Below are 13,510 nucleotides of genomic sequence, written 5' to 3' on the forward strand. Positions count from 1 at the left end.
AATGCAATATTAAAGGCACTCGAGTTTCAGATATTTGCAGCTGTGTGCGTGTTATGGCTAGAGGGTGGGCCGATCAACATGAATTCAAAAGCATACATTGTTATTTGACCTTGACGGCTTCTGCACACAGTGTTCAGACTAAGGTCGCGGTGCACATCTAGGGATGTGAACAACAGACAGTTCTCGTGTGAAGAAAATGCAAGCAAGCAGTTTTTCTTATAATAACAGCTACCTGCAGCGTCGTGTGTAAAAGCAGGAAAAGTGGTAAGATGACGTTTTAAATCTAAGACGCTTATGCTAACATAGGAATGTGTGTACATGGAACTCCATCTCCACTACAACGAAAGTCGTTTAAACACTCTGTAGAGTGTATAGCAGAGCATGGGGAGAGTAAACAAAGTTCTAATTCCCAAACTTTTGATATACAATCCCTTTTGTATCTATATTAAAGATATTAAATGGAATTAATAAATTGACGAGTGTCTCAAAAGGGATAGTGCAGCTCACCATCAGTAAAACACGAACAACTTCAACACCTACATATATCCGTCACAGCGACACAGCCTGACAAATAGAATTACTTATAATCACATGTAGTTCTCTAATGTCAAGTCATACAGAAAATATACCGCACATTTACATTTTTTTTATCTCTCACACATTTATAAAACATCTCTTCTAAAGAAGCACTCCCCAACTACTTCTATTCCATAAGAACAGACAATAATTAATACGTTTACTACCATATATTTTAGTATATCTACTTTTTATTATTCACTAGTCAGAAACTACAAAAACTATTAACTATACCCAAATGCAAACCAGAAACCATATTCTTATTATATCTCAACTTAGGATCACATGATTCAAACTATGTGTCAAGAATTCCTGTCATGCGAGGGGAGGAAAACGGTAACCAGCGAAAACGGACTACATCTCCCAGGATGCTTAGCGGTTGAGAGGTTATGTAAACAGGAGAGCTGTTACATAACTCAAGGAAAACACGCCCTTATGTAAACAGGAGAGCTGTTACATAACTCAAGGAAAACACGCCCTTATGTAAACAGGAGAGCTGTTACATAACTCAAGGAAAACACGCCCTTATGTAAACAGGAGAGCTGTTACATAACTCAAGGAAAACACGCCCTATAAAGGGAGGAACCGGGAGGTACAACGCTGTCGGATATTGTGTTTACACCGACGTACCTGCTTAGTGAAGAGCAGTGTTCCGGAGTGGTGCTCCAGTAAGGCAAGAACGGAGGTAGGTCGAGTCGTTACTCCCTGGGCCGTGTCTTGCCCCATCGTCACCTGTGAAGGACCCGGAAGCTCTACCGGATAACCATTGAGCTTCGCTTTTTGACTCGGCTGTGTCAAAGCGCAGTGGCGCTTTTGCTGGTTGGAGTCGTAACTCCCAGCCCGACCAGAGATACAGGGACTGCCAGCTGTAACGCACACCAGGAGGTGTTTGCCGCGTTACAGACTCGGAAGTCCACAGGATCGATCGAGCGGCTGCTCTCGGTTCAGTCTTCTTTGCTTGTGATTGGGGTATCGGTGACGCATCACCAGGAGGTGACTCCGCGTCCCGGTGCAGTCTGAGGAAGAGGTTGAGCGGCTGCTCCCTTCAGGTAGAGACCCCGGCTGGGTGTTTCCCTGACTCCTCAATTCTCCCCAACACTCTTCGTGCCCCTCACAGCCTAACGATTGGCATTGTCGGCCATTTCATTTCTGCCTCTGTTGGCATACGCCGGGATCGGTGTATATGCAGAGGACGGTTAGGACCATCCGTGCTGTGGGCTGGTAACGTACTTAGCCTGGAGGATTCCAGTGACTATAACCTTTGTTTATTCCTTGTATTATTTTTGCCTTCATTAAAATAACTAAACCTTCACAAGTGGTTGCGTTCTCATTATCGTGTCTGTTAAACGATCCTGAGACGTTCAGGGCGTTACAAAATATCCGACCTTAATAACACTAACTGTCTCCCGGTCGATAACTGACATGGCAACACTTGATGATGTGCTGGCTGCTTTAGCGACCGTGCAAATTGAATTGGCTGCCTCCAGGCAAGAAACAGCCGATGTAAAAGCCAGACTGGATGCTATCCAATTGGACCCGCTCACGCCCAGCACCTCCCTCACGAACCAGACCCCTGCGGTAGTAGTGGAAATGCCGGTAGCCGTCCCCTTGGCAACACCAGAGAGGTACAGTGGGGATCCTAACACAGTGCAGGTATTCCTCACACAAGTGGCGCTACATTTATCGTGCAAACCAAGGGCGTTCCCCACGAGTCAGGCTCGTGTGGCTTTCCTTATATCCTATTTGGCTGGAAACGCGGCACAATGGGCCGTACCTCTGGTGAGCAGGGACGACCCCATCTTATGTGATTGGGGTGCTTTTCGCGAGGAATTCCTGAAGGTCTTCGACAGAAGGGCTGACTCGTACACGGCGGACCGTGAAATGCTTGAGTTGAGACAGGGATCCAACGACCTGGTGCAGTATCTCAACGCGTTCCGAAGGCTGGTTGCGGAAACCAAGTGGCCTGTTGCTAAACAGACGGCGCTCTTCCATCACGGGCTGTGCGATGAGCTCAAGGACGCCGTGGCTCATATTGACCCACAACCCAAGACGTGTGAGGGCCTTATCAACCTGGTATTACGGCTGGAACATAGGCTAAGTGAAAGAAAGGGGGATCATGGGAGAAAAGGAAAATCCCTTCCATCCTATGTGACAGTGGGAAGTCCTGAAACTTCCACCGCATCCAAGGGAGAACCCATGGACATCGGCGCAATACGAACGAGCCTCACAGCCACGGAGAAAGAGTCACGCCGTAAACAAGGATTGTGCCTATATTGTGGCAAAAAAGGCCACTACGTACGTGAATGCCCTGCCAAACCGAAGACGTCACGTTATCGGGCCAACCGGTCGGTAACAGCCGTGGTGGACGTACCGGCGGAAAACTAGAGGACTCCCAGACCAAAGAAGGGGCATCTCGGAGTCACTCATCCATCCCTTCACTTTCCAACTCGGTCACTAAGGGACAACGACACCTGTTTCTCACGGTGCACGTGGGAGTGCATGACCAGTGGATACCCGTTGTGGCCATGGTGGATTCAGGGGCCACTGGCATGTTTATGGACCACAACGAGGCATGCAGGCTAGGGCTAGTGCTTCTTCCCAAAGCTGTACCCGAAGACGTCTATGCTGTAGACGGAAGGCGATTGGTGACGGGGCCCATCGGGCAGCACACGGGGGTCCTTCCGATGAGATGTGGGAGGAACCATTTGGAACAAATCGAATTTAACATCATCCGAGCGCCCCAATATGGCGTCATATTGGGATTGCCGTGGCTACAGAAACACAACCCCTCTGTGGATTGGCCAACACATCGCATCGAACTGACGTCACCGTATTGCATCCTGCATTGTGGAATAAGAACGGAATCCCTTGACGCAGATAAGAGCGGGAGTCAGACGGTGGCTACAGCGGCAGAAAAAGATGTGGCTCTCCCCCAGGCTTATCACAGTTTTGAGGATGTATTTGATGAGGTGAAGGCGGAAGTGCTACCACCACATAGACAGTTTGACTGCCAGATCGACCTGGTGCCAGGGGCCAGCGTTCCCAGCGGCAGGCTGTATGCCCTGACGGAGCCTGAAAACGTGCATCTCCGGGGGTACCTGGATAAACTCCTCAAGCTAGGATTCATCCGCCCGTCCAAGTCTCCGGCCGCCTCGCCACTCTTCTTCATCCCGAAGGCTAATGGGGAGCTGAGAGCCTGTGTGGACTTTAGGGCATTGAATGCGATAACCGTAAAGAATCGGTACCCCTTGCCTCTCATCAGTGTACTCCTGGAACAGGTCAAGAAAGCTCGTATCTACACCAAGTTGGATTTGAAAGGGGCATACCATCTGGTGCGCATGAGGGACGGAGACGAGTGGAAGACCGCCTTTAAGACCAGGTTCGGCCTTTTTGAGTACCTCGTCATGCCGTTCGGTCTGTGCAACGCCCCGGCAGCCTTTCAGTACTTTTTGAATGAGGTATTCAGAGAGGAGTTGGATATCTACGTGGTCGTATATATCGACGACATCCTCATCTATTCGTCCAGTGTGGAGGAGCACGTACACCACGTCAAAGCTGTGCTCCAAAAGCTGAGGGAAAACATGCTGTTTTGTAAACTCAGCAAGTGTGACTTCCACGTCACATCCGTGGAATTCCTCGGAGTGATGCTGAGTCCAGAGGGACAGGAGATGGCAGAACGAAAGATCAAGGCGGTGAAAGAATGGCCGGTGCCCCAAAGCGTGAAGGCCGTCCAAAGTTTCATTGGCTTCGCCAACTTTTACAGGCGGTTTATAGATGGATTTTCAGGATTGGTGGCCCCAATCACACAGCTACTGAGGAAGTCCAAGGAGTTTGTCTGGTCCCCTGAAGCGAACAAAGCCTTTGAGGCCCTGAAAAGCGCCTTTGGTAAGGCGCCGGTGTTGGCTCACCCCGATCCGGATCTCCCCTACGTGGTGGAAGCAGACGCATCGGATGTGGCGCTGGGGGCTATCTTGTCCCAACGCAACCACGACACAGGGGTGCTTCATCCCGTTGCGTACATGTCCCGCAAACTCAACGACGCCGAACGCAACTACCATATTGCGGAGAAGGAGCTTCTCGCAATCAAGGACGCCTTCACCGAATGGAGGCATTGGTTGATGGGGGCAAGACATGTGGTATCGGTGTACACGGACCATCGGAACCTACAGTTCATGACGGCCACAAGACACCTTTCTCCCAGACAGCTGCGGTGGATGATCTTCTTTGCGGGGTTCAACTTCCGCATCACATATCGGCCGGGGACGGAAAACCGGAAGGCGGACGCCCTGTCCCGTCAATCTGCAGTTAAGGAACCATTGCCTGCGACCGAGCATTCCATCATTTCCCCGAGGATGGTATTGGGGGTTATCCAACCGGATACTTTCCTGAGGGGAATAAAGAGAGGGATCAGGTCATTCGCATGGCGGAGGTGGCTCCTCAGTCACAGAGAATGGCAGCTGAAGGACGGGATACCCCTGAAGGGCAGGTGCCTATTGATACCCACGCCTAGGCTAAGGAAACAAGCATTCATCTGGTGCCATGACTCTCCATGCGCAGGTCATTTGGGCTTTGAAAAAACGGTGGCTAGCATGGGACGGCATTTCTGGTGGCCAACCATGAGAGTGGATGTCAGGAGGTGGGGGCAGGAGTGTCCTACGTGTGCTACCATGAAGGCCGACCATGGCCGAGCCCAAGGGCTCTTACATCCACTTCCGACCCCGGATAGACCATGGGATAGCATATCACTGGACTTCGTGGTGGGCCTACCGGTAGACCAGGGGATGACGGCAATACTGGTGGTGGTGGATTACTTGACGAAAATGGGGCACTTCATCCCCTGCAAGAGAGTCCCTACGGCCGGGGAATTGGCGTCACTACTCCTAAAGATTGTGGTACGACTGCATGGATTACCTGGGGTGATCGTGTCGGACCGGGGGTCGCAGTTTACTGCGCAATTCTGGAAGACTTGGTGCACTGCGCTGCATGTTAAGACCGCCCTGTCCACCAGCTACCACCCTCAAACGGACGGCCAAACCGAGCGCCTGAACCAAACGCTCAAACAGTATCTGTGATGTTTTGTGGACCAGGGCAGGGAAGAATGGGTCGACTTGCTATGGGTTGCAGAGATCGCCTATAACAACGCCACTCACAGCTCCACACAGTCATCTCCGTTCTATAGCAACTATGGTCAACATCCCAGGTTCTTGCCATTTCTACATCCGTTCAGAGAGGACAGGATTCCCGCCACAGCGGACAGGGTGGCACACATAAAAGACACGTTGATGCGCTCAAGGGCTGTCCTAATAGAGGCCAAGAGAAGATACAAGGCTGCGGCAGACAGGAAGAGAAGGCCCGGGCCACTGTACCGCACTGGAGACTACGTCTGGATATCCACAAGAAACATGAGGTTTCGAAAGAACAGTGTGTTCCATCCCAAGTACATGGGCCCCTATCGAATTACCAAGTGTATGGGTCCCGTGAACGTGAAGGTGTGCTTACCCCAGTCATTGCGGATACACCCTGTCTTTCATGTATCATTGCTCAAACCAGCACCCTCCAAGCCGTCTGGGACACCTAGGCCGGTATGCGTGGAGTCGGAGGTGGAGTATGAAGTGTCGGGCATACGGGCGTCCCAATGGCGCAGGGGGAAGCTGTGGTACCTGGTTGCGTGGAAAGGCTATGGCCCGGAGGAGCAGTCATGGGAACCGGCTGAAGGGGTTCATGCTCCGCGCTTGGTCTCCTTGTTCCATCGGCGTTTTCCTGCCAGCGCTGGACCCGTGGGGAGCCGCTGAGAGGGAGGATGTACTGTCAAGAATTCCTGTCATGCGAGGGGAGGAAAACGGTAACCAGCGAAAACGGACTACATCTCCCAGGATGCTTAGCGGTTGAGAGGTTATGTAAACAGGAGAGCTGTTACATAACTCAAGGAAAACACGCCCTTATGTAAACAGGAGAGCTGTTACATAACTCAAGGAAAACACGCCCTTATGTAAACAGGAGAGCTGTTACATAACTCAAGGAAAACACGCCCTTATGTAAACAGGAGAGCTGTTACATAACTCAAGGAAAACACGCCCTATAAAGGGAGGAACCGGGAGGTACAACGCTGTCGGATATTGTGTTTACACCGACGTACCTGCTTAGTGAAGAGCAGTGTTCCGGAGTGGTGCTCCAGTAAGGCAAGAACGGAGGTAGGTCGAGTCGTTACTCCCTGGGCCGTGTCTTGCCCCATCGTCACCTGTGAAGGACCCGGAAGCTCTACCGGATAACCATTGAGCTTCGCTTTTTGACTCGGCTGAGTCAAAGCGCAGTGGCGCTTTTGCTGGTTGGAGTCGTAACTCCCAGCCCGACCAGAGATACAGGGACTGCCAGCTGTAACGCACACCAGGAGGTGTTTGCCGCGTTGCAGACTCGGAAGTCCACAGGATCGATCGAGCGGCTGCTCTCGGTTCAGTCTTCTTTGCTTGTGATTGGGGTATCGGTGACGCATCACCAGGAGGTGACTCCGCGTCCCGGTGCAGTCTGAGGAAGAGGTTGAGCGGCTGCTCCCTTCAGGTAGAGACCCCGGCTGGGTGTTTCCCTGACTCCTCAATTCTCCCCAACACTCTTCGTGCCCCTCACAGCCTACCGATTGGCATTGTCGGCCATTTCATTTCTGCCTCTGTTGGCATACGCCGGGATCGGTGTATATGCAGAGGACGGTTAGGACCATCCGTGCTGTGGGCTGGTAACGTACTTAGCCTGGAGGATTCCAGTGACTATAACCTTTGTTTATTCCTTGTATTATTTTTGCCTTCATTAAAATAACTAAACCTTCACAAGTGGTTGCGTTCTCATTATCGTGTCTGTTAAACGATCCTGAGACGTTCAGGGCGTTACACTATGCGTACATATAAAAGGAACGTATCACTTTTCCTATCTCCATCTCCTCTCCATGTAATCTCCAAACACTGAACACGGCCCCACTGTACAACAACCTACCCTGACTTACATTCAAATCTACCTCTCAGTGTCAAAAATAAGACCACAACCTGCCCACATAACATTTCTGCATTTCGTTTTATCGCTTTTAACTTAATAACACATACGTCTCCTACCACCCCCCACCCCACTATTTCCACAAAACGTATCAGTTGCAAACGAGCGACATTTTCTTTATCTCCCCAAATACATTACAAACTCAAATTAACGCTGTACCTCATTTTCAAAACAATACAGTCCTATAAAGATGACAAACTGCACTTCTTCTCTGTGAAAAATTCCTAAACATATATAAAATACTTATATAACAGCTCAAATTTTATGCATATTTCAGAACCAATATCAAACACCACACTTTACTAACACTATATTACTTTGAAATAAAAAATACTTTCAAAATTAAAAACAACACCTCAAATACTTAATCAATACTATAAAACACATAACACACCTTCTTAAATTCTAACTCACCTTTGTAGTTGTTATCCAGATTTCAAATGACACACGCGTACAATTCTCTCTTTCTCACATAGTACATGTAAAGCTCCGACTTCATCAAGAATGAAACCAGGAATGACACAATATCTCTGTCGCTCCACACATAAATACATGTAAAGAACATTCCAAAACTTACCATTGGCTAATTTTGAATTTTTCTTCCGAAAAGCTACTTATTATTCCGCGCCACATACAGGTCACAAGTTCGACCTATTTTATCACCACACTTTCTGGAACCTTCTACGACACCTGCAGGTTAAAAGTTCATAATTTTTTTTTTAACGATATACTTTTGCAACATTTTGTCGAAAATTTAACGGCACGTGCACGTTAAAAGTTCACAATAGGGGTCAGTAGTTCCTCAGCTTTATTCCCAACTCCAGCAGCACCTCACCTTACGCCCCCAGCGCCATCAGACCCGTAGAAGTCAGTGCTTTCCACTTTCCAAATACCAAATTAATTTCATACACATGAATTTACCTTTGCACTCCCTATATAACATCCCCTAAGCACCATACACAAGTTACAATGTTCGAAACAAAAGTTCCTCCAAGTAGCTATAACTACATGCTGACACTACTTGCACAGATGTGGCACAGCGGCCAGAGCACATGACTTCACAGCCAGTGGCGTAGCTAGAGCATGTGGCGCCCGGGGGAGGGCATGCAATTCAAAGAGGTCCGAGAGACACGTAGTATCGCCGCTAATAGTTACCTTGATCATGCAACTTACATGCACATACATGACACGGATGAGGCAGCTTAAAAACAATCACCACCACAGAGCAATGCCACACAACAAACATGCACAAATATTCTTGCCACACATCAGGCCCGGCTCCAGGAATTTTTGTTTGGGTGGGCCAAGGGTGTATTTGGGTGGGCCACTGCGGGCTCGATTTGTCGCATATATGTCTGGGCAGGCCTGCTTCAGGGCCCTCCTTTATCTCTTCTTAGTTTTATAAGAACCAGTAAAACTCACTCTTTTCCAAATCTCTTTCTAAATATTATCATTTTCCATGTAATGTTCCTTTGATGGGAAGAGGAGGTTTCTGAGGTGGGAGTATCAGGCAAGTAATACTACTCAGGCTCCATCTGTTCGAGCCTTCATGGAGGATCCCTCTTCATTACTACCTCCACCTGACCCCGGACTCTGCAACGCACTCCCTTACAGGCTCCCTCTGTGCGAGCCTTCAGGGAGAATCCCTCTTCATTACTACCTCTACCTGACTCCGGACTCTGCGACGCACTCCCTTACAGGCTCCCTCTGTGCGAGCCTTCAGGGAGAATCCCTCTTCATTACTACCTCCACCTGACCCCGGACTCGGCAACGCTCTCCCTTACAGGCTAGATTATCCACTACTCCTCTCTCCAGTGCACCTTATCTCACAGCTGACCTTGGGCCCCAGCCCCATATCAGGCACCATCAGGCTCCACTTTGCTTTTTCCCGGTAAAAACATTAGTAAAATCACCATCAAACTTAAAACATTGAATATAGCAGTAAATATAATTAGCACGCACTTTAAAGTATGTTCCACAGTAGCCCTTATGACCCGACTGCTAATTAAATAAACAAAAACAGAAAGGCCATCACAGGGCCGGCTTTAGCACTGATGCGAAAGTCTTTTTTGCCGCCACACTAATAACCTCTTTCTCCGTAAATACCTTTACTACCACCTTCCAACAGTGCCCCTCATCCCTCCATGGCCCCCCTAGTGACCTCCTCCTCAGATTGCCTCACGCCACAAGTGCCCCTCATCTCCCCATAGCCCCTCCCCCTCATGACCTCCTCCTTGGACTCCCTCACTGCCACCATCCACCAGTGCCCCTTATCTCTCTGTAGCCTCTCCCCCTCATGACCTCCTCCTCAGACTCCCTCACTACCACCCTCCACCAGTGCTCCTCATCTCACCCTAGCTCTCCCTCCACACCATGACCTCTTCCTCGGATTCCCTCACTGTCACCCAGGGCACAAGTCCTAAAAAAAGAAGTGGGGGGACGCTGACGTCACAACAGCAAGTGATGTCACGAAAGGTGGCTTGCACCATCAGACTCATTGCCTCCCCTCGCTCACCCCTTAGATGCCATTGCATCAGAGAAGCCAGCGCGTGAGCAGCGTTCTGAATGAGCTCCGATCTCGCCCCAGAGAGGCCAAAGAGTAAATGTGTGGCTCCATTTGGTCCAGTAATCGAGCTCCCGTTAAAATAAGTGAGGGGACGCCATCCACCCGCCTGGTACCCCGACTCGAGCCCTGCAGTCACCCTCCACCAGTGCACCTCATCGCTCCACAGCCCCTCCAACTACCTCCTCCTCAGATTCCCTCACTGCCACCCTACACCAGTGCCCCTCATCGCTCCGTAGCCCCTCTCTCATATGCATTTGTTGTTTAGCGCTACTCATATCAGTGTAGTGTGTCAGCACTTTACACCACAAACACATTATACAGAGACAATGAATCATACAAGTATGTAAATCAGTCTACAGGGAATGTCACATAAACCAATGAGGATTACAAGGTGTAGGAATCACATGTCATCCATACTGGTGGCCAGTATATTTTGAGAGGGTTTGGTCTGGGGAAACACAACCTTAGGATTTAAGAGAGTATTCCATGGGGATCAGCTTTACTGATAAAAATGTATCTCTGCCCAAACATACTCATTTTAGCAACATTAGAATGATGAAAGACTGAGGAAGTTCTAACTATATCACAAAACAAATCTATACCATTCATGTTTGTATGCAGCTCTTTGGTGACAGTTCATTGGTCACTGTCCTATGTTAGGATTGTAACTTCTGAACTGCAAGCAACACAAGGATCTCTGTGGCAAAGGCAGCAACCCACTGAGCTTCCACACAAAATACAGTTCATCTGCATTTAAAAACTACTAACAGACAAATAATTGCTATCCAGCGGATCATTAATCACCAGCGTTATTGGGGCATCTTTTATTGTCTTATTGTTGTCCTGCATCGGCCATGATAATGATAAAAACTATTTAAATGAAGCGCACACGAAGTACGTGTCCTGCTGGGCCTGCGCGCATATTTTTAAAAATAAAAGAAACACATTCTCTTACCTACTACTGCACTAAAACGAATTATCCACGGACGCAGCAGAGCAGACTGCCACAGGCCACAAGGTCCTCACGAGAGTGCGTAGTGGTGAAGCGCGTGACGCGTCACCGCTACGTTCTCATCGCGAGGGCCGGGCAAAAATGTAGCCCAGGGCCGTCATTGGTAGCACTGGCGTTGGCTCTCCAAGATTGACGGCCCTGGAGCAGGCAGCAGGCTGGGATGCGACCAGTATACGCGGGCGGCGCCGCGCGGGCAGATTAACGGTCTCAATCATTATGGTGGCAATTGCAGCAGCAGGCACTGGCGCACTCAGCACTACAACCAAGGTCAGTGCGCGCAGTGCGCAGCGCGCTGCTTGCTGCACTCAAACTGGGCCGCCCGGCCGCGCGCGCCGTTGCGGCCGCAGCGGACTTTATAATTTATTTAGTGACACTGTGTCCCTAAATAAATTATAAAGGCCGCTGCCCTAAATATAGTGCCGCCTGGGGCGATCCGCCCCCACCGCTCCCCCCTAGCTACGCGCCTGTTCACAGCATATGACACACAGTTTGGGCTCACGCTTTCATCCCCGAATCCGGCAGCAGCTCAGCTTAGCAGCATGAGACTCTACACACTACCTCACATATTTTCCGTACCCCAGAACTTTCAGACCAGTACAGGTCAGTAGTTCGTCCTAGTAGTTATAAACACATGCTGACACTACTTCCACAGCTGTACTGCAGTGGCCACAGCACATGACTTCACAGCATAAGACACACAATTTAGACTCACGCTCTAATCCCCGAGTCCCGCACCACCTCAGCTTAGCAGCATCACACTCTAGGCAATACCACACTTAATTTTTGTAGCCTAGCACTTTCACACCGGTAGGTATGATTAGTTCACTTCGCACCCCCTCTATAGCACACCCTAAACACCCCACAAAGGTTACAGTGCTCCTACCCTCCTCTTTCCCACATTTTTCACCCTTTTTCCCCCTTACTCGCTTCAACGGAATCACAAAATGGCGGCCAACACTTCCTAGTTGCAAACGCTCGCAGCGCTTGCAGCCAATCAGCAGCAAGCTCGTTCTCGTAACGCCTCAGCCAATCAGATGGCAGAATTCCCAAATATTGATATCTGTAAATTTCGATATTTCTCAAAAACTACTGAACGGATTTACACCAAATAAACAAAAGCGTGCTTTCTAGACCAAGACCCTTCTCCCTGCCAAATTTGGGGTAATTCCGTTCACCCGTTCGACCTGTAGCCTTGTCTAAAGTTTCCTATGGAAATTAACATTGAAAAAACACGTTTTGGGATCCTCCTTTTTTCTCGGCCCCCCCCTTGACGAATCAACCCCAAACTTTCAACATAGGAGCTGATCTCAACAAAGAATTAGTTTTGAAAATTTCACGAAGATTCATCAATCGGCGCCAACGTTATTGCGAATAGAATGTTGCCATTTTCCTATAGTAACTAGGTCCTAACTATAACTACCTACTGGCGACCGCCAGTAGGTAATATATATATATATATATATATATATGCTTTCCAATTAACTTACTTTCCAGTTTTTAGTATTTTTACTCTAATTTACAAATCGGTTATAAGAATTATTTTACTCCTATTTTTTGAATCTATTTGAAATAGTTTGGATAATTTGAAGTATAAACAGCATGTATTTATTGTTTATGATACAAACGAAGTACATAAACAAGTCTGTTATCTATGTCTATGACCATGTGATATCCCAATTGTATGTACTTGTCACTTTAAATATTGCACTAACCTGAGCATCCATGTCATGTGATCAAGGCTCTACGGAGCCGAAACGCGTAATGGCGACGGTTGATTAAACTGAATTAGGTCCGTGACCATATGTTTGGAAAAGGAGTCTTCCAGTTTGCGGAGTTCACTATATATATATATATATATATATATATATATATATATATATATATATATATATATATATATATATATATATATATATATATATATATATATATATATATATATATATATATATATATATATATATATATATATATATATATATATATATATATATATATATATATATATATATATATATATATATATATATATATATATATATATATATATATATATATATATATATATATATATATATATATATATATATATATATATATATATATATATATATATATATATATATATATATATATATATATATATATATATATATATATATATATATATATATATATATATATATATATATATATATATATATATATATATATATATATATATATATATATATATATATATATATATATATATATATATATATATATATATATATATATATATATATATATATATATATATATATATATATAAACAG

General features: G+C 47.0%; 1 protein-coding gene across 1 annotated transcript in view; it reads right to left on the minus strand.

Moving 5' to 3' along the window:
• DNAH8 (dynein axonemal heavy chain 8) overlaps window positions 1-13,510 on the minus strand; it is a 13,985,216-nt gene that overhangs the window by 13,420,875 nt on the left and 550,831 nt on the right. The window lies entirely within an intron of this gene.

Source organism: Triturus cristatus, chromosome 6 (genome assembly GCF_964204655.1).
Source record: "Triturus cristatus chromosome 6, aTriCri1.1, whole genome shotgun sequence".
In the NCBI taxonomy this organism is placed as follows: Eukaryota; Metazoa; Chordata; class Amphibia; order Caudata; family Salamandridae; genus Triturus; species Triturus cristatus.